Source organism: Mytilus galloprovincialis, chromosome 3 (genome assembly GCF_965363235.1).
Source record: "Mytilus galloprovincialis chromosome 3, xbMytGall1.hap1.1, whole genome shotgun sequence".
Taxonomy (NCBI): domain Eukaryota; kingdom Metazoa; phylum Mollusca; class Bivalvia; order Mytilida; family Mytilidae; genus Mytilus; species Mytilus galloprovincialis.
Window position 1 is genome coordinate 9875543 of NC_134840.1, and position 27560 is coordinate 9903102.

The 27560-nt window shown below is 30.6% G+C and overlaps 1 protein-coding gene and 1 long non-coding RNA gene across 5 annotated transcripts in view; both read right to left on the reverse strand.

Annotated features, from left to right (window-relative positions):
• Positions 1 to 27560, reverse strand: part of LOC143067158 (neuroligin-4, X-linked-like) — a 245086-nt gene that overhangs the window by 100205 nt on the left and 117321 nt on the right. The window lies entirely within an intron of this gene.
• LOC143066309 (uncharacterized) lies at positions 21265 to 22731 on the reverse strand. The gene is made up of 3 exons (XR_012975542.1): positions 22374 to 22731; positions 21711 to 21789; positions 21265 to 21454 (listed from the first exon to the last, which is right to left on the reverse strand). It is a non-coding gene; the product is annotated as an uncharacterized LOC143066309 (long non-coding RNA).

A 27560-nucleotide genomic window follows, 5' to 3' on the forward strand; every position in this document is an offset into this window, starting at 1 on the left:
TCCCCCTAACCTTGGATAACAGTACAACATAAGAAAGAACTATAACAAGAGGCTGTCACAACGACAGCAAACCGGATTTATTAACATTTATTTGTGTCCTGGCAATATCACAAGAACCATTACTGATGAATGGTGAAAGTGAAAATCGTCAATATCAAATTTGACCTCTATTTTGTCATCAGTATCAACATATAAAAATTTGAAACGCTTAGATTGAATGGTTCATGAGTAAATGCAACAGTGTGAATGGAAACGCCATTTTACGATCTTTCAAGAACCATAACTCCTGAACGGTAAAAGTCAGAATCGTCATTATTGAACTTGACCTTTATTTTGTCCTCAGTAACAACATATAAAAATTTCAAAAGCTTTGGTTGAACGGTTCATGAAAAAATGCACGGACACGACTGGAAACACCATTTTTCAATCTTTCAAGAACCATAACTCCTGAACGGTAAAAGTCAAAATCGTCATTACTGAACTTGACCTCCATTTTGTCATCAGTGACAACATATTAAAATTAGGGAAGCTTTGGTAGAACAGTTCATGCGTAAATGCACGGACACGACTGGAAACACCATTTTTCAATCTTTCAAGAACCATAACTCCTGAACGGTAAAAGTCAAAATCGTCATTATTGAACTTGACCTCCGTTTAGTCATCAGTAACAACATATAAAAATTTGGGAAGTATTGGTAGAACAGTTCATGCGTAAATGCACGGACACGACTGAAAACTCCATTTTTCAATCTTTCAAGAACCATAACTCCTGAACGGTAAAAGTCAAAATCGTCATTATTGAACTTGACCTTCATTTAGTTGTCAGTAACAACATATCAAAATTTTAAAAGCTTTGGTTGAACGGTTCATGAGTTAATGCACGGACAACATTTGATTGACGCCCGCCCGCCCGCCCGACCGACCGCCCGACCGGCCGCCCGACGTACATCCCCAAATCAATAACCGACATTTTTGTCACAAAAATCCGGTTAAAAATCAGTTGAAAAAGGCTTAACACATCAGATGGACAAAAATCCAAGTGGACGTGGCCGGGTAATTGTACATCTCAGCGCAAAAGACACTAGGTACAGATCTGAGAGTACTCGCAGTTAACTGACAGCTAGTTCAAAGCCACTAACAACTGATAAAAAATCATGCATCTAAGACTAAATTATCAATCCGTACAAATCCAACATCCAATGGATTTAGTATAAAGACGTCAATTTAGGTCCATGAATGTGTATATGCATATAATATACTAGTAATATGTAGTTTGCTTTTAATTTACTAAAAACAAAATCAATATTTCTACCAAACAATATGCAATGATCTTATCACAGTGTTGAACTGGTAACCTTTTAGAATAAGTTTATTTAAAGGAGCGATAAGTTTACCAGGATCATTTCTTAATTTCCGGACACGGTTATCAACATTTCAGTAAAAATGAAGGTGTGATATCTCGTTTGATATAAGTTTTCAACAGGTTCAACCAAACTTCAAAACCAAATCTTTATATCTATGGAAAAATTTAGTAAAGGTTTAAAGTAATTTATGGTAACGAAATCCCTGGTTTAAGAATTTACCAGTAACACATAGATTACGTTCGTTAAAATAAAAAAAAAAAACGTCACAACAGACACGGGCATAGGGAACGAGCTGTGAAATATAAACACCGTAAGATGGTGCCAAAGGAACATCACCATCTAAAAATGGAAAATTAACAATAGGGAACGAAAACAACGTCCCTTTTGTCGTAAACTTTAGTGTGGAGTTTCCCGTTTAAAACCGAAATATCTAAATATAGAAAAGGACAATTATAACCGTTTAAATATGATTTATTTAAAGTAAGCTCCTTGGGGTAAATTTCAGCAGTATATTGAAATAATTCTTGATTATTTAACAAACAAATATCATCAATATAAAGGTAAGTGTTCTTGAATTTATCAATTAAATGCAATTTCGACTGAGTTTAGTCACACACTGTGATTCATAACAGTACAAAAACAAGTCTGATATTAAAGGGGCACAATTTGTGCCCATAGCCATAAAACCTGTTGATAAAAGAGGGACGAAAGATAATAGAAGGACAGTCAAACTCATAAATCGAAAATACACTGACAACACCATGGCTAAAAATGAAAAAGACAAACAGACAAACAATAGTACACATGACACAACATAGAAAACTAAAGAATAAACAACACGAACCCCACCAAAAACTAGGGGTGATCTCAGGTGCTCCGGAAGGGTAAACAGATCCTGCTCCACATGTGGCACCTGTCGTGTTGATAAATTTTGTTGCCGAAACGTACATAAATATTATCAAGGAGAAATTTAACAACTTCAATCATCTCATCACACCTCAGTAAGTATATTTAGCATATTTACCTTTCTCATTAGAGAAGAAGGCTTTAAATGAGTTAAGCATCTCATGACCTACGTACGTTGACTTTCTCATGGTTCTAACATGACCAACACATGCAGATTATTAACCAGTTAAGCATCTCATGACATACATACGTTGAATATCTAATGGTTCTTATGTCATTTTCAGAATACATGAACACAGAGTGACATCAAATTCATCGACTTGGTGATCATCATCTGATACGAATACATTAGATATTGCACAATTCTTGGTTCATCAGCCGAAATCACATAATCGCATAGTCGGATCAGAATCATCAACCGGGTCAGAATATGTAGGAATATATAACTCGACTTACTTATGGTTCTTAGTTCAAAGTGGTATCAGAGTGACACTAGTTTAAACGAACAGGTCGGAATTTCCTAACATGCATTAATCGACCTTCTCGTTATTCTATGTATAGTTAAATAATCACATGAACACAGATAAGAGCGAGACAAGATTCAACGAACTGGTTAGCATCTCCTAACATGCATAAATATGTGGCTCAAAGTATACTAGCCTAGCGGAAGCACATGAGCAAAGAGTAATTCCACTATTACAAGGTCATATCAAGTAGTAAATATCAATAGAAAAACCTTAAAGGTCACCAATAAACTTTAATGGAAATAAGGGGGAGATTGGTAATGTGCGGGAAAATGTATTTCAATAGGGAATAGAATTTGCTAAATTTAGATTTCCAAACTGTTATATATTCATTATTCTTTTCTGCAAACTTACTAATTGAACTGTAATGTCATTTTTCAAGCCCTAGAATATATATTTAGCTACTTGTCATATACAAAAGCGTTTGAAAGAATTTTCATTAGCTTCATATAAGCCAAGTGAAAATAAGCATATTAAAGTATCAAAGTATTCAATTATTAAATTTTGCAATCTAGTGAATTTGTATGTTCATTTATACATATTGATTCGTTAACGTTAACGTTCAATATGGTTACTTGTTGATGTGTTGACACAATGGAAACATTTATCTGGAGATGATGTGGAAAACTTATTGTTTTGATTAAGTATGTTACAGTAAAAATCATATCATAGGGGGCATGTAATATAATATTTTGATAAATAACATAATTTGACCATCAACTTACAGTTATTGAGGTGTTTAGAGCAAAGTAGATACAAAATTTATTATATATTCAAAGTAGTTTTTGGCAGATAATCAATTACCTCGAATTATCAATTTGTCTACATAAAAACATATTGATATTACAATGAGGTTATTCAGCTATCCAAAGATAAAAAAGACACACAACAGAACACAGAACACACCACACAGCACAGAAACTCATAGATTGAGTAATATAAACCCCACCAAAATCCGGTGGTGATATCACTATCATTTATATTTGGAAACTTTATTTATAAGATGTCTACTTTTGTTTTATGATATTTCCGTTATAAAGTTTCGTCTAAACCAGTATTGATAAAAAAAACCCGTTATGATATATTTTCTATTCCCCTTAAACCAATATCGAAAACACATTCTATAGGTTGCAATTCTGTAAATAAAGAAAATGCAATATGAACTCCCTTAAAACTAAAACTATGGAACTCGTACTATGAAGTTTCGTGAAAAATTATATCCAACTATATTCAAAGGTAAACAAATAGGGATGGGCGGCATATTTTCAATATTTATATGCCCTGGACTTCTTAGAGTTTACACTTATACTAAAGTTCTATACTACCCCTATCTTCCCTTCTGGACCTCCTTAAATATAAACTGGTTATATTCCCAAGTTGTGTCTTTATTAGATTAAACACAGAGATCATATATGTGAACCAGTACGTTAACAAAGTAACTATGAATATATATCATATTTCCATGAAGGAGGCGTGGATTGTGAAAAAGCTGTATTTACAAAGTCAAACTTTAATCTTAAGGGTTGTGACCCATAAAACATGATGGTCATATGTTATATACAATAACCTTTTTTGCATAAAAAATGTGCCAAACAAATAGTGCGGTTTATAAGGTTCCTAACGATTTTACGTGTTTATACACTACTATCTCTGATAGTATGTCAAAGAACATCTAGCCCTTTTCCAAAAAAAATCATTGGAAGATACTAAGACTTTGATAAATATTCCGTATCAACTTCCCAAATAATACACGATGATCTAAAATATATATTATGAATACTGACGTTTATCATCATCTTATTATCGTATCCTAGAAATCTTTCATTTGTTTTTTGAATAATAAGGTTACTGTTTAGTGTATTTTTTGTGATAAATATTTGACGTGGCTTGGTACTTGTACATACTGTCATTGTATTATTGTGTTATGTAGTTGTTTTGCACTTTTATCTTAATCTATGCTTATGGGCTTTGTTAATATGACCGTTTGTGTTTCTTTGCTACACATTTCTTTGTTTTCATAGTGATTAAGATTATTACACAATCTTAACTGTTGTACCCCTTTTTGACATGTTTACCGATTATGTCTGTTTGTTTTATTTATACATCTTTGTCAATGGTAATAGTTTTCTGCGTCAGTCATAGAAGTGAGAGGTAACCAGGTTTAATCCAGCATTTTCTACGTATGAAAATGCCTGTACAAAGTCAGGAATATGACAGTTTTATTCATTCGTTTGATGTGTTTTAGCTTTTGACTTTGCCATTTGTTAATGGACTTACCATTTTAATTTTCCTCGGTGTTCGGTATCTTTTATTTATTTAACTTTGTTCTCAAATGATGTGGCTTGATAGGTCCCGATGAAGGTAAATCTAGAATATTTTTTCGGGTGCATGAAGTTCCTGAAGTGTTACTCTATTTTATACCCTACACTATCTTTAAAAATGTTTTGTACCAATTCATATATTAGACTGTATTTGCAAATTTTGAGAAACCTTTCTCTACTATACTTGTGCACTTCTTGATTCAATTATATGAACTAAAAACGCATTAAGATTAATTAGAATACTTCAATGTAAGCGGAAACTTTTTATCTCGTAGGTTGGCTGTAGGGAAGGAATGGGGATACGACATCACATTCATTCGTTTTGCACTTAAAGTACACAAGTGTAGGATAAATAATTTTCCTTATAATTTATGATTAAAATAAAAAAAAAAATACTTGATATAACCCGATCATTAACAAGAACAAATGGTGAAGAATAATGATGGCTTGTATTTTTGTCAATAATATCATGATGAGACATGAAACTAAGTATGAAGCTTCCATTTTGTTAAATAATCGCCCGATATATCACTTCTTCAGATAATAATATATTTTTAAAGGTGTTACATGTTCAATAACCTAAATTCTAAAATAACATATTACTGAAAACTTTATTTTAAGGGAGTTCGCTTCTCAGTTTTAAAGTAATTAACTTTTCAACACACTAGTTTATATAGATAGGAGACTAATAATGGAATCCGAAGAGCAAAAAAAGTTATATAGGTCACTGTGCTTCTTTTCGAGATATTGCCCATTGAAATTTTGGCGGGAAAATATTATCTCTTGACTTTTCATAGAATTATCATTGACAAGTTGAAGTTCTCAAAAACTGTTAAAAAGTAATTAAAATTTTATAAAACTTTTACAGATGGCTTATCATCATACATGTTAAAGATATACAAAAAGAAAAATGGGGGTCACCGGGCAAATTTTTTCAAGGCATTCAAATGGGTAAAACCAGAGAATTCCAAAAATCTGACAAAAAATCTAAAACATGACAAGCCAGCTTCCTTAATTACAATTTTGCAGATTTTAAGTAACTATCCATGTTCTGACAAAATGTATGATTAGTGAATTGGAATTTTGTAAAATGTACCTCACTGACAATTCTAAATGTACATGTGTTACTACTGCTATATTCAGCTCATCTTAAAAGTGGCCTATCTTGCGCAAAAAGTTGATATATTCCCATCAAAACACAAGTACTGCTGGTGGTCTTACAATAAGTGATATACGTATTCACATTGTGAATGTTTATATCCAATTATAAATATATTCATCTTAAAAATACCAAACAGCACAAATACATCAATCGTACTTCATAAAAACAAACTACAAACAAATGATAGAAACAAATTACATTTCTTGTTTATTTCACGCCCAAAACAACCAACGAGAATATCTTGAATTAACTTCTATTCAATCAACCTCTCAGTGCAGGTTAATGCGTTTATTTCAATTTAATAAAGCTATTACTAAAATGATGTAAAATCATTCCGACAATCCGGGTTTCCATACATTCTCCTGTCATGGTCAAAGGCTATATTTGTATTTAATGGAACAAAAATGTGACACACATTGTTAAAAATAAGATTTAATTAGATTTTATTGAAAAGATCTGACTCAAATATTTAAAAAAAAAAACAATTTTCTTCTGTTCTTGCACAGAAACTTCATCTCTTCAATTGTCAATTCAAGCATAATATACCGTATGTAGTAGGCAAAAGGATGAATTAAAAGTGAAGGTCAATTCAATGACAAATCAAGCAATATATACCGTATGTACTAGGTAAAAAGATGAATTCAAACTGAAGGTCAATTCAATGACAAAGAAACATAACTTTGCAAACAATTATCAATCATATACATCATTTAAGGTATCTGACCAAAAGATTCTTTATTTAAAATATGGCATCTCACAAATATGTAAAACTAATATGACCAATCTATACATTAATGTTTTCCTTGAACAAAACAAAAAAACTGTATAAACTTTCACTTAAAGTTAAAATTCAATTCCTATCATCCTTATCGAATTAATGTCAAAACTTAACCTTTTCTAAATTGACCTTTTTTTTTAAAAAAAATGAATTAAACAGTTATGTGTGACTTATTTACTTTGCCAATTTGATGTAGAAATTTAAGTCAAATGGTGGTATGACAATCTTTAAACGGAGTCTGTTTCAATGGCCGCCGATATTTTGCATCAACCTTATGATAATTTTGGTACTTTTCGAATTATTCTCAAGAATCCCTGAAGTTCTTTCACGAACCTTTGGTACATTAAACCCCAAATCTGGTGACAGGAAAATCAAATACTTCTTTTTCTTTAGAAGAGACAAATCGATGTAGCAAACATAACCTGGGTGATTCGCATAAACAAAAACATAAGCAATTTCGAGTAAGTTGACCTTGAAAGGTTATTTGCTATACCTACATCACCCGTCATGCGGATCGGCACTCAGTCAAAATGTCACAATTGGAAATATGACACAATCAAAATTACTGATCAGATGAGCTGCTAAAATTAAAGCAGCATATAACAGCTGTGTATTGCGTTGAGATTTTGACTAGGGCTTGATCGAATTTCGTATAAAGACGTTTCATCCCAAAAAGGATAACAGTAGTATACCGGTGTACAAAAGTCATAAATCGATTGAGAGAGAAAAATCCGGGTTTAAAAATAAAACCAAGGGAAACACATCAACTACAACAGGAAAACAAAAGCACAACATGAACACTAAAGTGCAACAAAAACAAAGGCCAACATACAGAGAAACGAATTATTTGGTAACAACTGCCACAATCCTGACTTGATACAGGACAGAAAAAGAACTAGAAAATTTGGCGATTGAACCTTGTTCGATGGCTAGCCAAACCTTCAGCTTTTATGACAATGCTTGAAAATATTGCTCAAATGACAACACTGCGCGACAGAAATACAGTTTACACAACGTAAGAACACTCACCACAGAGCAACGCACAAACAAATAATATAATAGTCGACACAACATGCAAACCATAGTGTTACCAGGTCTTGGTCATCCATGTTTTATTTTGAAGGTTTGTTTTACTTTTCTTTTACCAACGACGTTGTAATTTTGTCTTCGACCTACGATATCTTTCGTTTCTCTTTTACTGGTGTGAAAAGGAAAATTTATAGTTTGAAAATTGTAATAATCAGATTTGTCATAGATTTATGTATGAGGTCGAGTTTAGTATCAATATCGAGAGAGACATAACAAGATAGCACGCAAAAAATTATACTTTCAGTAGTTCAGATATTCTCACGTTTACTGAGATATATAAGATGCAAGCATGTCATGAAATGTGCATATATTAAGTGACAGGGCATCGTTAATATATCTAATGGTAAAATTGAAGAAAAAAACAATTTCTATATATATATAATAAAAACAAAAACAATAATAATCAAAACAACATTTTAATGAGCTAGTCATTAGTGATTTGGTAGTGATTCCATTTCTATACATTTTCATCTATTACCGAATTAACCTTGATTGAGTGCAACTCTGCTGTAGGTTATATTCACTTATTTGGCTTGTTTTAATAATTCAACCACTATAGTGTTTATGATTAGAGAATTAGATGTATGATTTCCCTTTGGGTGTCACTACGTTTAACTCTGCCTTCAGGATGTTAGTATTCAATATTGTCACATTTAATATTTATAATATAACATGCAGCTTTTATTTCACAAACTAAACAGCTATTTTAGGTTACACAATAGCTGAATTATTAATGAATGATTCTTATTTTATGTCACAGTTAAAGTTTAGAATATTAACAACTGAGCTGTGAGAAAATAAATGACAATCAAAATGGCTTTCTTCATTTCAAAATCTCATCGGATGTCTATCAATCCTTGTGTAAAATAATTGTTTTAATCGGGATATGATTTTCGGTTTTCAAATCGTTTGTAGTGTCGAAATAAAAGCTTGCAATTGCAAATTCAATTAAAATTTTGTTTAAAATTTAAAAGTGTTAAACAAAATCTTGTGTATTATTGTATGTATACAAACAAGTATTACTCTCACTCTCTCGGTCAGGAGCGCTGCTGTTTCGCAGTATTTTTAATAATGTATCATCTGTCAGTTTTGCCTCAAAAGTTGAATAATATGTTTGACCGTAAATATTTGTTTACTACTTGAAATACTTGCAAGCCACATTCCTGGAGTAGCCGATATAACTTTGGATATTAACAGAAGCTTGTTTTTCTTTAATTTCTATAACGAGTGCTACCTGTTCGTGTATTTCGTCACTCTTTCTGACTGCATATTTTACCTTTCCCTGTTTATTTATCTCGCATGTACTATCTTTCTTTATGCTTTTGTAAACATAAATATTGAAATAGACCGATAATGTATGTAAATGTGAACTCAATATTAATATATGACATGCTGCTGCCCATTTGGTTATGAATGTTTAGAGCTTTAAAAAGAATCGAAGTATTTAAAAAAAATATAAGAAACATATGAATATAAAAAGCTACAGACAAAGACAACATTTGACTATAGTTATGTTGAGAATAATAAAATACAAAAACAAAAACACATACGCTCTCATTTAATTCTTTACGTCAATCTTATGGGGCACGCGTGCTATTCAATGATATCATCTTCGAAACAACCATTTCAGAATAGTTCTGATTGTCATTGACCGCGTGATGATCTGTATTTGTTCCCATTTGTCTATTGGTCAGTATGTATACTGTCTCAGTACATATTCTACCACTTCCCTTTATTTTCATATTAACTCGTTTTTCGAATTTTCGTTATAAAATTCTTATTGTCTTTCGTTTAAACTTCTGGGAAATTCCTGTTCCCTACAAAGTGTCTAATATCAAATGAAACAATTTCAATGTATTAAAAGATTTAATCAGAGTTGGTAATTCAGTATTCCTCTAAACATTAATGATTGAGAATCACGGATGTATGATCCTGACAGCTAAATCAAGCTTACGGCAAAAATCTAACTAAACTTTGCTGTTTCATTTTACAAACGTACATTGAAGCATGTTGAGCTTCAATCTTCCTTTACTTGTAATTTTCTAATAATGAATAGAACCAATTTGTCTCAAAATATTTAAGAATATTCTATTGGGATGGAAACGTTTTAAAACATTTTGAAGGGCAGATAATATGATACTAATTTAAGGTATTATATATCATATTTAAGATTTTACCAGTTGAACAACAAAGAATTGCCATTAGTTATGACAAAAATTTCATATCAAGGGAAAGATAAAACAAAGATTAACCATCTAAGTAATATTAAATCAGAAATTTTCTGTATTTTGTGTAAAGAAATCTTCATAAATCAGGATAGATGATCACAGATATGATAAGACAAAGAAGTGATGCCGGACTGATAGAAAGCCTCGAAAAACAAACCTATCTTAAGCGTATATTTTTTGTACTTTCACTAACGATAAAAGTGTTGTAAGTCAACATTTAAAACAAAATATTCCTCATAGCAGTTTTAGCATCAAGAATATACTTAAAGATGGAAAAGACTGTGCTAACATAAAATGAGACAATAAAAACAATTAATTGACAGCTAAATGGTTTTGTCTAAATCAGTCTGTAATAAAATCGTATGTATTTTTATTATTTGATACAGTTTTATTGTTGTTTTATATTAAGCATTTATATTTACTTATAAAGTAGCCATAGTATCGGCATTACTTCGCTTATTTACTTGAATGAGTCGTTAATGTTCTTTTCAATATGTTGTAGATACGGAGATCAAAGAAAGAAACAACATCAGACAATACTAATGCTATATTCGTTCTGACAATAAAACATGTACAAATTCTGTTCTAAAAATACTATCCATCATAAGTATATTATATATTTTTATATTGATCAAAACCTCTAATAAATCGTATTTGCTTTCTCATAAAAAAACACACAACAAAAAACATACAATTCTATCTCAGAGCAACAAAAATAGTATGAAAGGAAATTTATCTTTTCATTAAGGAACTTAATACTTCAAGAAATTAAATATTCCAGGTTTGGTAAAATACGGAGGATTGAAGTTCTTATAAAGTATAGTTACATAATATGTTGAGAAGTATCTCTAGGTAGCTGTGTCTTCTATATTTTGATCTATTTTGGATTGGTGTATCTTTACGTGTCTATTCTAGTAAAGAAGATGAATATAACCCTGATCCAAACCCTTGGTCGATTTCTTGATAACTTAATTCTGTTTGATTTATTGTACTTTAATTATAATATATATTATACTACAAATATACTAAAATTTATCTAAAAGTTAAAAAACAAGAAGGCGTCACAGTTCACGGATGCCCCACTCGCACTATCATTTTATATGTTCAGTGGACCGTACAATTGAGGTAAAAATCTAATTTGGCATTTAAATTTAAAAAGATCATATCACAGGGAACATGTGTAACAAGTTTCAAGTTGATTGAACTTCAACTTCATCAAAAACTACATTGACCAAAAACTTTAACCTGAAACTTGCACAATCATTTTCTATGTTCAGTGGACCGTGAAATTGGCGTCAAAAATCTAATTTGGCATTAAAATTGGAAAGATCATATCATAGGGAACACGTGTATTAAGTTTGAAGTTGAGTGGACTTCAATTTCATCAAAAACTACCTTGACCAAAATTTTTAACCTGAAACGGGACATTAAGGACGAACGGATGGACGAACGGACGTGCAAACGGACGGACGCACGGACAAACGAACGGTACAACGGACCAACGGACGGACGCACAGACCAGAAGACATAATACCCTTCTACTATTGTAGGTAGGGAATAAAAATACATTATAGAGGAATCATTATGTAAATTACCTTAAATCTTTTAAAGCAAGAAAACAATACAGGGATTAAGAATAATTTAACGAGCACACCTTACGTTGCTACAAAAGTATGCTAAATAATGAAAACAACGCTTTAAAATTTACTTCTTCCAAGTATGAGTTTGTCTGATTTACCTTTATTCGAAACGCTTAAACCTTTTAAAATTTGAAAACTACTGATGTACAATTTCTAAGAAACGTTGGAAGTAATATGGCCAGCAACCGATGCAGACTGAATATAATACTTATGATAACAAAATAAATAATCGGAAACATCTAAATTTTTATATATTATTACTTCAAACGAAGATATATTATCCTACAGCCGATCAATGCGCATTTACCAGAAGTTTTTATAGAACCAGATTATTATCTTCTACCAGACAAAAGCTTTGATGGATAACAGTTGTTTAAAAAGTCTTTTGATATTTAATATTAAAGAATATGAGACCATAATTGCTAGATAATTTTTCCTATTTGATTTTTAGTACAGTTATTAAATATAATAGTGTAAGCATCGATCAATTTAGCTGCAAATAGATAGTAGTATTTAAAGCGAGACAACTCCGATAACACTTTTAAATTATTACATGGTTTTAAAAATGTACTGCCTCTACATTGACCAACTAATGCAAATCATTACCAGCCGTTTCTGTTGTATTATAAGACATTCATACAAATTATGTTTTCCAATGTAAATGAAAAAATTAAGAATATTAAAGCAGATCATAATCTTTAAAAATTAGATATACTCAAAGTCGGTAAATTAACTCGAATAATAAGATCTATTTATCACAGATGTCCTTGGAGTAAAATTTGTAAACGGCAAATTGACAAAGCCAAAATAGAACCAGTCAATTTGTTCCACGATGTTGAACGATTGAGTTATACTTGAAATTCTATTGGACAATATTGTGACATTATTTTATTTACAGAAATATTTCTCCCTTATGCAAAGCTCAGATAGCTAGCCTCGTTTTGGTTATATTTTCAGTCTTTTTTTGTGTATAAACTCTTCATTTGTTTCTTAAGTTTAAGGTATTAGACTCGCACATCACTCTAAAAAAAAGCATATATTATCGAAAGAAGCACCTGCTTCAGTAAAATTAGCTCCGTTAATGATTACTCAGGAAAACAAAACACATGGAAAACCCTTTCGGAATCTGAATATCTAAACATTAAAATATTATTTAGATTTCAGTTTCCAGAAGTAAACGCTGCTTAAATTCAGCTGTTGTCATATTAAATTAATAATTGGGTGCTTCGTTTTGTAATTGATTTTGGGATGACAACAAGCTAAACATGAAAATATATTTAGATAATTTTCTAGTTTTAACTATAAAAAAAGCTGTATACTAGTATGCGATATGAAGTTTGTGTTTGAGAGAGAAAATCAATTTAATGAACATCAAGAGTCCACAGTTGTCTAAGAACTTAATTACAAGACAACTCTCGGGATGTGTCTTAAAAACTCCCATGTTGCAGTTATTAACCTCTCAAAAATGTGCTTTTTGAAGATTATTTCCCCCTAAATTGCAACCAGTTCTGTTTGCTTATTTTTATATCTTATTTCGGCCATTTTGTAGGTCTTGTATTGATGGCCATTTATGTTACATATCTATCAAAGTGTTCAGAAAGAAAAAAATCATTGAATAGAAAAATAATGCAGCGGTCGATTGACGATTCCTTCCATGTCGTCTTTTTTGTAGATCGTCTTTATTTTTAGTTAACAGTTTTGCAATGAATTGTCGCCTTTATTCATCTGCGTTCGTAAAAAAAAATTATAAAATGGGTAAAATGGTGATTTTAGATGTCCAAAAATTCACTCTACGAACCATTTTTCCAAAACACATTTCAGAAAAGAGTACAAATCCTTATTCTAACCATTAACTTAAATGAAATGACTATTTCTTTCAAAATGGACATTAGTGCATCTAATCGTTCTGGTAGGTTTTACTTTAAATATTCTCCTTTAAAATAGGTTTTTCGAAGTTTCAGGAAATTCTGCATACGATAGCACTGGACCTGTTGATCATTTTTACTGTTTGCTCTAACTATATATTTTGAGATATAGGCCAAAGTTTGGAAATGTAGTAAAAATTGAGATTTCATGGTAAAAAACATCATAATGGGTTGTCCAGTTTTTTCCATAGTGTTAGATATCTAAGCCAAAAAACTGCATTTTAACCCTTTAATCTATTTAAAAACAATTGATGGGTCAAATCCAAAAGTTCACAAAAGTCAGATAATAGGTATCATTGTCATCGCCAATTCATACAATGACAACCGTTTTCTGACATTATAAAATTGTGTAATTTGTTTTTCCATTTCTTGTGTAAATATTCTATTGATCGATCGCCTTAGTTTGTTTTATTGTTTTTCTACCATTGTTGAGAATTAAATTTCTATGACTGCAAGTATTGTTTAACGACATGTTCACTTTGTTTGACATTTAGTGTTTCTAGTGTTTGTTTTTGTCGCCATTAACGCCAGGTTATTGATACCACAGAACGTCATTTGCTATTCAATTTATATATGAAAACTCCTACCTTGAAAAGCTTCAGCCAAGTACTTTATAGACTTACCTAAAATAAAAGAAATAAAGAAACTAGCTTCACTTCATGTATATGTTTTATATAATAGATAAACGACCAATGATGAATAAAATGAGCAAATAAGTCAATCGAACTGATAAGTACTTCTTGTTATTGCAATTTTGCAATTTTTGGAAGTTCTTAAATCCTTAACCATATTGAAAACCCCAGCCGACAGACTAAACACCGGAGTAAATTTGACTGCCTTGATTTCCATACTAGTATCTTCTTATGTACATGTTAAAAATAAAATCACAAACATCCTGAACTCCGAGAAAAATTCAAAACGGAAAGTCCCTAATCAAATGACAAAATCAAAAGTTCATACATATCAAACGAACTGGTACCAACTGTCATATTCCTGACTTGGTACAGAATTAACATAGAAAGACAAAAGAATACCATTAATGTGGTTGATTCTCATTAGAAAGTTCAAATGAATAAATATTACATTTACTTTGATGCAAACAAAATTACAGAACTGGCATCACACGTAAAATATCTTCTGTGGATAATATAACATAGATGTTTATTTATTAACACAGAAAATAGTTTGAAGTCATCATCAACAAATCCTTATATTGATGAATGGTTAATTTGTAGAGCAATAATAAACGAACTGTTAAGTCCATTTCTATAATGAGAACATAGTCCGTTGAATTTATATACCCTTTTGCTTCAATTATTATTGGGTAATGTCATAAATATATATCATAGAAGTGTGTATCTGTCAAACAATCAAGATTTTATTACTCATTTTCTTATGCCAATAATACACTTTGAATTAAGCAACTGTACACTATATACACACATTTAGCATAATATACTTTCATTACTTACTTTTAAATTAACAAAATATTATTTAAAACTGCCCGAATCATGTGCATTTTAAATATCAGTAAGATTTTATGTACAATAACGTTACTTATTTGGATAAAACATACACAGGCTAACAGGCATCACCATAAATATATACCAGAACCATAAAAGGATTGATATTCAGTATTTTTGTCAATGATTTGTAATGTCCCTTGGGTACTATTGCACATTTATTGGTTTTGAAAGATAGTATGGAGTAGTATTTAATAAAGACAGTCATGTTTATAATCAAAAGGTCTAATTTCCATATTATCTTTATCTATTTCATCAAACTGTGCAATTGATGGAAATACATATACACAAGAGAGAGCTTGAAAACTCAATACAAACTTATTTGATCTTTTCTTTAATAACCTCAATTCTGGTTAAATCGTACAAACAATATCATGTTTCTTTCCTGTGATGAAATATATCGATCTGAAGAAAGTGAATACCAATTAAATGTTGCTTCGTTAAGAACATTCAACTGATACTATCAAATTCCACTTACCAGAAAACATTCTACAAAATTTCTACATTAGGCTGAAGAAATATGTACTGAACTTTTGGTGATATAAAAGGCGTTGTATAATGTTTCGTATGAAGGGGGCGTGCCATTCTAAATGAATCATACTCTTAACATAGTACTTCAAGGGGCGCTTACTTTTATAAATGGTTATATAAGCTAGTTGCATAAGCGCATCTCCAGGCTTCATTTAAATATCAATACACAAATTGCCTATATCAAGCTTTACGGTTTTTTTTCAGTCAATAACTGTAAATATTTTAAGATTATGTTTTTTTTTTTATAATAACAAGATAAAATTCTAATGTGGAACAAACAAGTGTAATTTGATTTGTTTTCAATCTATCTATTTATCCCGCAATGTTAGAAATACAACTTGTGTATCTGTTCTCGTTCTCTTATTTTCTGATAGCTAATAAATCATTTACAATCTTCCTTATTTTAAGAGAGTTTGGCTTTTTTTGCTAGATAGGAAGATGAACTGAACCAAAAAAGGGAATCTTTATTTAAATTGATCAATGCTATCCGTTCATGCATTAGAATCTACTATGAACAATGGACACACTTGGATTCAAACGTTTCAAATTTTTACTACAAAATGTCTATCTGCCATTCTTTCTAATTTATTTACAAAGTTGCTTGTTTTTACAGTGATTAGGATTATAACATAACGGTAACTCCTGTATTACATTTTTTTTTATATTTAACTTATTTGTTTTTGTTTTGATCACAGGTTGTCAAAATAATTGAATTAAATGCAAATATCATACAAGTGTGTGGTTTAGCTAGATATAAAACCAGTTTAATCCACCGTTTTTTTTTACACAAGGAAATGATAGTAACAAGTCGAAAATATGAACAACTATTTTCATCTCGTTTAGGTGTTTGAGGTTTTAATTTTGCGTTTTAATTGGGGACTTTACATTTTACCTAGAGCTCGATATTTTTGTTACTTTATTATGAGTTCCGGCAGGTATGCCACAATAATATTGTTATAATATGCACAAATCAATAATTGGGATATGTACCTTAAGACCTCGGAGTTCACAGACAAAATGGAAATCAAAACATTTTCTTGAATCCGTACTTTGACATTTGATTGCTTAATTTTAACTAATTGTGACTTGGATGGATAGTTGTCTTATTGCCACTCACCCACATCTTTTAATATTTGTTTACCTTTAAATAATTCACAAATTAAAAGATATTTTTAGAAAATCAACGATCCGTGTTTCTCTACGTTTGTAATAACATAAAAAGAAAGATGAAAATTTGCCATCTTCATACTGGTTGACAAGTATTCATAAAACAGCACAAAGCCATGTCAAAAAATTATTCGGCTTACCATTTTTCTTCAGTTTCATCACCATTTGTTCTAAAATATGGGTTCATGAATAGTGTAATAAGATATAATACATCGTTATAATAAACAAAGTGTTGTCTGCAAAAATGAGAATCGTACATACCAAATATTTATTCATGATTATGTAAAATCTTACTTTGTGAAGAATCAAACTGTTTTACAAAACACGTAAAACGACACTTATATAATGACAATGCTAAAATAAAATTGAGACTGGAAATGGGGAATGTGTCAAAAAAACAATAATCAGACCAAAGAGCAGAAAACAGCTATCTATGGATAATCAATACAGCCAGAAAATCCCGCACCCAGAGGATGTACTCTTATGATACAAAATTCATACATCAATTTCTCAAATGCAAATAAGGTAATATCTCGCTTAGTTGTTTTATTTCCCTTTGATGATGTTCTTTTACCTAATTATCCACATCCACATTTCAGTGGGCGCTCAAATCTCATAGCAAGAAGTCAGCCTTCATATCTTGATCATTTCCTTAAAATGGACACAGATGGACGACTTCAAACTGGAATTTATGACAAACGTTATGATATCACTTTTCCAATTTCCGTATTCCAATATCTCAATTATAATATACAATCTTCCGTACCATATTGCATTTACTTATCTCAATTGATACGTTGAGCTGGTGCACAGTCACACTATACAGACTTCGTAGCAAGGATATATTCCTTACACTGAATATTATCTAATTGAGTTATGAAGAAAACTCAAATCGACTCCCTATGCTTTTGTAAGTTATAAATATTTGTCGTCTTGATGAATGTATGTTTTACCATCAGTAAACTACGGTTGCGTATATCTTATCACAGTCGGGCAGTATCTCAAAAATAAAATCACTGCCACATAACTCACGTTCAACAAACTGTCAATTGATCCTATTTAACCTCATAAAGCAGCTTTATACAATATTTGGATTATTAAGTATGCGCTGCATGCGTCTTTTTATGCATATAACTATAAGTATGTAGTACATATTCAACATATCTAAAACACAAACTCTAATACTTTACGAGTCAAAATCCTCACATGTATTTAATTTCTGTAATTTCTCTCTTTGATATTTTTTTGTGATCGATATAATACATGTTGACTTGATTATCATTAACTAACATTTTTGCCAATTATATATTTTCTTCTTATAAGTACTAAATATTGGTTTGCTACAGGTCGGCTCTGTCTGAGGAATTATTCCTACTAAATAGTAATATAAGATATAAATAGGCACAAACCTTCCCTTTCTATATACAAAATTATAGTTATATCAAATTTGGTAGAAATATATGGCATGACAAATACTGTTTACATCGAGACATAAGCTAAAATCATGGATAACAATGTAAAGTGTGGTATTCCCCTATATAGCGATAATAATAACGTCAATGATTGCAACAATAAAACCTGCAGTCTGCAATAATTAATAAATCCATTTTGAATAAATGCTTCAACGGAAGTCGATATATAAAAATATCCTGAATATTTTTATTTCCTCTCTCTTCGTTTATATCTCTAAATAAAAATGTTTTACGTTATTACACAATTAATAGTTAAAACGTTCTTACATGTACGTTTTTATAATATTTTTGTTCGTTTTTTTTTTTTTTTGGTTTTTTTTTGGGGGGGGGGGTGGGGGAATTTGAGGGGAAGGAGTGTCTTGTATAATATATATTAATTGCGTGAAAAATAGGTAAATTAAATTGCTCTGTGTGTGTCTGTTTTATTTTCACCTGTTTTAATAATCATAAACCTATATAAGTCAATCTAATTCACTCAGTTGTTTTCTTTTTTCTATTATTACATATAGTTTAAATGTTTTGACGAAGTTTGGATTTCGGTAAACTACTTTTATTTTAAAGCACAAATCGTCTTTGTTTTATAACTAAATAGATAAAGTAAAATGGACGAGCAAACGACCGTTGCCTAATTGTTGATAAACAATATTAAGTATGCAATGAAACAATATAGCCAAGGTCAACTAAGCTGCTTCACAAGTGCGTTTTGAATAATACTACACCAGAAGTCAGTAAATGAAAATTTATCGCATACCTCTCTTTATATCAAACACATATTAAATTATATATTGAGTTTAATGGTTGCTTTTCATACAGTAAATACTGTCAATCATAAGTGTTCATAACGAGTGTTTTATATATCTAAATATAACACTGTAACTCGGCATTTGAAATGTTACTATTTCATTATTAACTACACTTCTTTAATTTTTAATTTCATGTGTGTAGTCATATATCCTAATTTGGATCTGTAAAACAGATTTAAAGTTCCAAGTCTCATAGTTCAAATGTTGTACAAACAGTTAAATTAACTGAAGTATTTCTTTATTTTAAGTTATACGTTTTTAGAAACAACATATGCAAAAAAAAATCTTTTTGAACTCATCTTATTCGCTCAGTTGTTTTTATCTGTTGTGTATATTATATGGTTTTAAAAAAATGAAAATCTGTAAACTACTCTGGGTTCTTTTTATAAGAAACCACATTACAAGCTCGGATATTATTCTGTATATTTTCTTCTTGTATGTTATTTTTTTTACGGTTAAACGAGTAAAACACCTTTGCTGGCATAGAATAACAATTTCAATATGAAAACTGTTCTCCTACAAGTATTTGTCCGACGTTAGCACAGTATGGCTATGAAATGGTAATTGACAAACGAAGGAGGGTTTGTTGATTAATTTATGTATATTGATGTATTGTTGTTATTAATAAGTACAGTCAAAGAAGCTGGTCGATAAAACAGAATGATGTAAGGAATGTCTTTCACATGAAAACTTTTGATGATGTTTAGTTCATCAAAATTAATGATCAAATAGTTGTAGGCGCAACATTTCAAAATAGTGGGGGAGGTTAAATCGCACGAATACTACTAATTATATTTATATTGTTGTGTTTTGAATTGTCTGTGTTCAACATTATTGCTTTTAGTTTGTGTTTGTTAGTTTGCACTGCTTCATTTGTCACGGTACGTTTACATGGTCAGCTTGCTCTGATTAGACCAAGTTATACGTTTGAAATTAAACTATACAGCTATGCACAGTTTGAAACAACATATTCACGAATTTTAGAAAATGATAAAAAATTGAAACATTAAACTTTTTAAACAAGTTCAATAAATGAGTTTTCAAAATGGTCTTTGAAAATTTTACCTGTTTAAAGTAAAAAAAGTCGTGCCACTCCATCACCCCTTTTTGCACTGAATAATGTACGTCATCCATCTATACACTCTAAAAATTGTGTTTAGAGCCTAAACACTTTCCTAAACACATTTGTGAAACCGATTTTTGACATGTTTTAAATCTAAACATGTTTAATATTTAATGTGCTAACAGCCTAAACGTGTCAAGCTATAAAGTGCTTAGACTGTAAACATGTTTAGATGTAAAGTGTTTAGACTAGAAACATGTTTTGCTAAAATGTGCTTAGACTGTAAACATGTTTAGTTGTAAAGTGTTGTATCTGGAAACATGTTAAGTTCTGAAGTGTTTTGTCAGGAAACACGTTTAGCTGTGAAGTGTTTTGAATGTAAACATGTTTAGACCATAAAGGGTCGTGAAGAAACATGTTTATCGTTTTAGTGCGATAAGCCGTTACTTCATTAGACCCCAAATAAACTAATATTCCGGAAGACTAGACTGTAAAACGTATGATAGCTTTCAATACTACATGTGTTCATACCATCACAAAAGGAGCCAAACGCATCAAACTAAGAAACTTGAATTTCCAATTCAAATTGATTGTGACTAATACCTTTTCAATCTGAATGAGTATTTTCTTTAATTCAATTGTCAACATTCGACTATTGCATTTTTTCTTCATTTAAAATATTCATTAAACAGTCTAGAACTTTTGAAATGAAATTATTATTATACTAATTCTAGGATTAAAAACAAAATTACAAGATATGAAACAAAGGAATTTATGTAATTGTTTATTTCCAGTTAATCATTGAACACAATCAAATATAAACTCATAAAATCATAAATTCATAGCAACGTACATATACATAATATTGACAATCAAAACAATTTGAAAATGTCCTGTTTTCATTTTACAAGTCAATAAGAGCTTCTCCTTTCTTAGTACCCAACTGCTGGTCACTGGCCTATAAAAATAGAAAAATATTGATAAGCAACTAAGTAGAATTAATCTAAAAATATAAGTATACGAACTACAACACCAAATAGTAAATGCATGATTTAAGATCAAGATAACAACATTAGAACCGTGGTATAAAAGCATAAATGTACTGATGAGTAAATTGATATTTTTAATATAAAACTTCTTTTCATGCTTAATATCATTCATTTCATCAAATATATATTGACATTTTGAAAATCAAATACACTTCGGATTCTTACCTAGCAATATAGTTGCTACTGTGCATTATCTCCTCTTTTAGCATGTCAAGACAAATGATTTCCTCTGCACTTCTCTCATCTAGAATAAAACAATACATATCAATAAAAATATAAGAAAGCACAACGGCTTATAACTATTGAAGAAAAACAAGCATCTTTTTATTTATTTTGAGCAAATGTTGATTGTGCATTTAGGAAGTGTTTACTAAAACAATGAACTCGATATGACACTGGTTTTGCGAATGATGCACTCGGCAGATTCCGCTTCCCTTCATGTTCCATTATAATCTGCCGAGGAGTACCAAATGAAAATTGTCCTCACGAACTCCTGTCCAAGAACATATATATATATATATATATATATATATATATATATATATATATATATATATATATATATATATATATATATATATATATATATATATATATATATAATAAGTGCTAGCTTGCATGATAGAACATTAAACAACTCTTATCTTTACACAAGATAGTTTGAACACTAAAATCTCTTGCAAGCACTTGTTTCGTGGGATGGTTCCCCCTTTTTCTTCTCCTGCATTGACTATACGGTAGTGTACTTGTACATAATACTTATAACTGTCAATAATCATTTAAAATTGGCAGTACAAAATAAAAATCAGTATAATTATAACTCCTTACCTTTCTGAAACAGTTAAGTTACGGTCAGTTATGGTCAGAAGTAAACAGCGTGGCCTTTGACTTCGGGTTCTTTGTTTCTTCTTCCCGCTCAAAAATTAGCACGTGGTATGCATGCCGTCTTCTGCCTAAATGTGTTGTAATTCTAAACGTGTTTAGGAAAGTGTCTAAATATTGAAAGTGCTTAGAATTTAAACACGTTTAGCTTCATATACTTGACGATGTAGCTAAACATGTTTAGCACAACAACATGTTTATTGCAAAGTGCTGAGAGCCAAAACATGTTTAGTGCGAAGTGCTGAGAGCCAAAACATGTTTAGTTTTTAATGCTTAGAAATTAAACACTTTCCTAAGCACATAAGTCTTGCAACATGTTTACATTCTAAGCACTATTTTTACAGTGTATATAAAGGCAACAGTATTATACTGGTGTTTAAAAGTCGTAAACCGATTGTCAGATAACGGGTTACCAACCAAAACCGAGGGATAAAATACAAATTGTGGTTTCGACCTCGACATATCTGATCAACTATCGTCGAATCAAACGTCTCTTTCAGAAACACTCAAATAACGAAATCAGTCTTTTTTATGCAAATTTGGCCAATGATTTGTTACAAATTTAAATGTTTTAAAAAAACAAGATAATAAAAGTTCAACTTTAATCTTTTTAATTTCATATCACCTGTATGTAATCTTTGTTTTAATCATTTATTAAAATACGTTTTGGAAATATTTACCGAAGCTATTCATTTGATCTTGAAACTTAACTAATCAGATTTATGCTAATGTAACAAAATCATTTCGAGGGGGGTATGCTATTCTGTTTTTGTTTATCTCATTACAATAGAAAAACGTTGAGTATTACATGTAAAAACAGCGTTTGAAACTAAAAGAGTTTTATAGGGCATAAGCTATCTATCAAATTCATGTTCAAAGTCTTATATCTCATTTAAAACAGACTAAACCGTCTAAATGCGCATTGTTCGCGTATTCTATACTCTTTAGATAAGTTTTTTTTTATATTAAAGAAATTTCTTAGTATTCCTAAACGGAAGATTTTATACACACAGACTAAGAAATATACTTAATGACAAAATTATTTTCATTTACCTGTGTAGGATATGACGCAGGTTTATTCAAAAGTCATGATTTTCTTAAAAATGTTTAATATTTCACAGTGGTATCTTACTTTAACTTTGTTTAAACCTGTTTATTCACTTCTGACCTTAATTTTATATCCCTTATAATTTTTATCAACTATGAATTTGCATTCAGGTATCGCAGATCAAATTTATTCGTTCATTGTGTGTGAATTTGTGTTTTTTTTTTATTGAGTTGAGCCTTCAAATTGATATTTTGTAGTGTTTTTCTATGTTGTGATGTTGTACTACTGTTTCAGAAAGAGGAGAAGGTTTGGGACTATTAAAACGTTAAATCCCGCTGCAAATGTTTGCACCTGTCCTAAGTCAGGACAGTTATGTCGTCTGTTTATATAGTTCATACGTGTTTCTCGTTTCTTTTGGGGCTCTTTATAGCTTGCTGTTTGGTGTAGGCCAAGGCTCTGTGTTGAAGGCCGTACCTTGACCTGTAATGGTTTACTTTTATAAATTGTTATTTGGGTGGAGAATTGCCAACTTGTCTCATTGGCACTCATGTCACATCTTCCTATATCTATCTTATTAACTATCAGAATGTTCTCCGAAGACTATCATGATGATCACATGACCAGAAATAAAAACAAAATGTATATATATCTTAATATAAATAGACAGGCATGTGAAATTGTATATTGCCATTTAAAAAAAACAGATCTTGCAATAATGCAGGTTCAAAAGAGGTTGGCTTATTGAATTTCAAGTCAAGTATATTATCAATGTTTTGGTCTTATGATAACAAAATTGAACTAAACTGACTGCTAAATATTATTGCATCATTTTTTTTATTCATTCTGTTGACCAATTTGATAAGTGACTTTTCGATTTGAGTTTTGCTCAGAGTTCGGTATTTTTGTTGTTTTACTTTTTACTAATATTTATATAGATGGGTAAATCAGTATTTAAAAGATTAAGACTGTTCTACGTAACATTGAATTGAAGCATAGAATTCTTCTCTGAACATTGTCATAATTGTGTTCTCTTCTGATGTTCGTCTCTACCTCGTGCGATGGAACATTAAGTTTATGATTCGTATCAGCGAATTTATGAGCCAGTTATATTTTTATTAACGTAGGAATGTATAGACATGTTAAATAAGATTATCTGATCTTCAATGATACTTCATAGATGAAACGTTGGAACCCAGTTACGATGAAGTATTCAAGATAAATAGGCAACAAAACGAAGGACACATATACATCGAGAGCTTGAAACAGACCAATCAAAAAGCACCTCATTTTATACATTTTTATAACCCTGTTAGTGAAATAGATGTTAGTTCTTTAATTCGGTAGACATGATTCACATTGCACAATACTTCTTGATATTCTTCTCTGTGTTTCTTTTTTTTTTTTATCTTAATTGTGAATTATAGGTTCCGATTGTGACAAAGTAATTGCATCTTTCAGAGACATGAAGATTCATGGCGGATCATTTAATCAATGCGATTGACGTGTTCAACTGTCTTTCATGTCGTTTTACTGCCCAAAATTCCACTTCTTTCGATACTTTGTAATTTACAGGGAGATATATAAAGCGGAATACATGTATTTTAAGTGGGAAAAAAACTTATTATAAATTGTGAATTTAAAATTATTCATACAAAGTCTTTTGGACTTCTACATTGGAATTATCTAATTGTATTTATATGAATCATTATTTAATTGTATTTACGTAAAAATTAGATGTATGAAACATACTGGAAATATGCACAACCAAAATTCCTTGAATGTTAAGAAAGATATAAGAAGATGTGGTATAAATGCCAAACGTGACAACTCTCCCTCCAAGTCACAATTTATAAAATTAAACCATTATAGGTCAAAGTACGGTCTTCAACACGGAGCTTTGGCTCCAACAGAACACCAAATTATGAAGGATCCCAAAATTGACTAGTGTAAAACCATTCAAACGGGAAAACCAATGGCCTAATCTATATAAAACAAAAACGAGAAAGAGAAACACTTATGAACCACATCAATAAACGACAACTACTGTACATCCGATTCGTAACTTAGGATCGGTGCAAACAATTATAGTGGGTTTAAACGTTTTAATAGTACTAAACCTTCACCCTTATCTGAAACAAAAGTGTAACATCACAACATAGAAAGACACACTATAAAATAGCAATTGAAATGGCTTATCTCAATCAAAAGACATATTTAAAACACAAGTAAACATGCATATCATTTGCGATGCATATAATAAGTCAACCAGTTCTCTTGGTTATTGTTTTGAAATTAAATATCATCTAAGGTTAACATGTTCGTTTTTGCTTTAAACAATTTAAAAGTAAAAAGAGGAATCGATCTACTTTACAAGGTAAGAAATGTTGAAAATACTAATAAGGTAGAACTGTCGGGATGTGATTATTCTGTCCTATGGAAGAACTTACGAACAGGCACTGTGATTAGCCAATAAAAGAAATGTGTATGGTCTGCTATCGTTTTCATAATACTTTTGTAATTTTATGCGACTGTCTTACAAGTCAGAGGTTTAGGAATATGACAGTTGTTATCCATTCGTTTGATGTGTTTGAGTTTTATGGTTTTGCCTTTTAATAAGAAAAATTGCCGTTTTTGATGTTCCTCTAATTTCGGTATTTTTGATTTTTACTTTTTATCAATGTTCTATGATGATACTTGATCAAAATATATATCTATCTAATTTTAAACTGTTCATGAGGTAGAACCCTCAAAAAACTTTATAGAGTAGAACTGTAAGAAAGTTTCAATAGTTTTTTTAAGGGTAGAGTTTGGTAGCATACGTACAATTCTAAATACTAAAAAGTTTTCGTGACAGTTCAAGGTAGATTTTAAAAGAGGTTAAAAATGATCCAAATTGTTTAAAAAACTTTTAATTGTTGGAAATACTAAGAATTTTCTACTCCAAAAGTATATTAACCTGGCTGAATTTGGCAAAACCTTTCGGTATTTTAGGTTCTAAAAGTTCTTCAACCTTATCAGACGAAACACGCGGCTGGCATTTAATATCATAAGCCTGGTATTTTTTATGAGTTTTTTTAAACTTAAAAGCCGGAATGAACAAATATTAATAAGATACAGTGTACTGACTATTTTTGTTTCTGTTGAATCCTATAAGAAACATTTTTTCACAATTTGAATATGGAAGTATTCTATGATTAGCTCCTGTGCGGAGTGAATATTTTAGAGATTAACGTAAAGCTTCATAAATGCGCTACACTCCTTCCGCGAGATAATCTCTAATAAATAAAAATGTCCAGACAGTCTATCTACTTCATTGTTTAGATTTTTCTTAATAAACAAAAACAAATTAACTTTAAATATAGTATTTTTACCTTCTACGTATCTAGTTATTTATTAACACAAACGACATGAAACCTGTATCTACTTTATTCGTGATTTCTGTGTCTTCAAAAATAATTCTTAATGCCCGAAATCACGTATCCTGAAATGGTTTCCCGTAACGATGCTAATCATGACTGAACGATAACATTTGACTGTCTGCTACTTTTATGGTATCTAACAGATAAATTTAAGCTTTTACTTTAATCTAATTGATATATGTATTTGTCTTGACAACTTTATTTTTAACCCAAACAAATCTGGTGAAACTTAAACGTATTCTCATTTGAAACGTTACTTGCACCTAAAACTGTTCAAAAACGGCCTGTATATTTTTAATTGGAAGTATTTTGAGTGCGACTACAACATTCCTAATTCTTGGTGCAATGGATCTACCTTTTTCTAAAGTTATGTCGGAATGTTTAAAAGAACCGGAAGATACAAAAGGGATAATCAAAATGTAAATACATTAAACAGTACATGAAAAGTATCCAAAAAAACAGGAAATTGAGTTAAAATTACCAATGGAATACTTGATCAAGTTATTACTGAATTGTCAAAACCGAACTATTTATTATAGTGGATGTACTATACAGTTGAGATTAAGAAATACATAGTATAAACAAATAGATATTAGACATGACATTAGATGTCATAAATGTTTGAATTGCACAAATTAACAATTGGGAGGTATTTCCTTGCTGTTA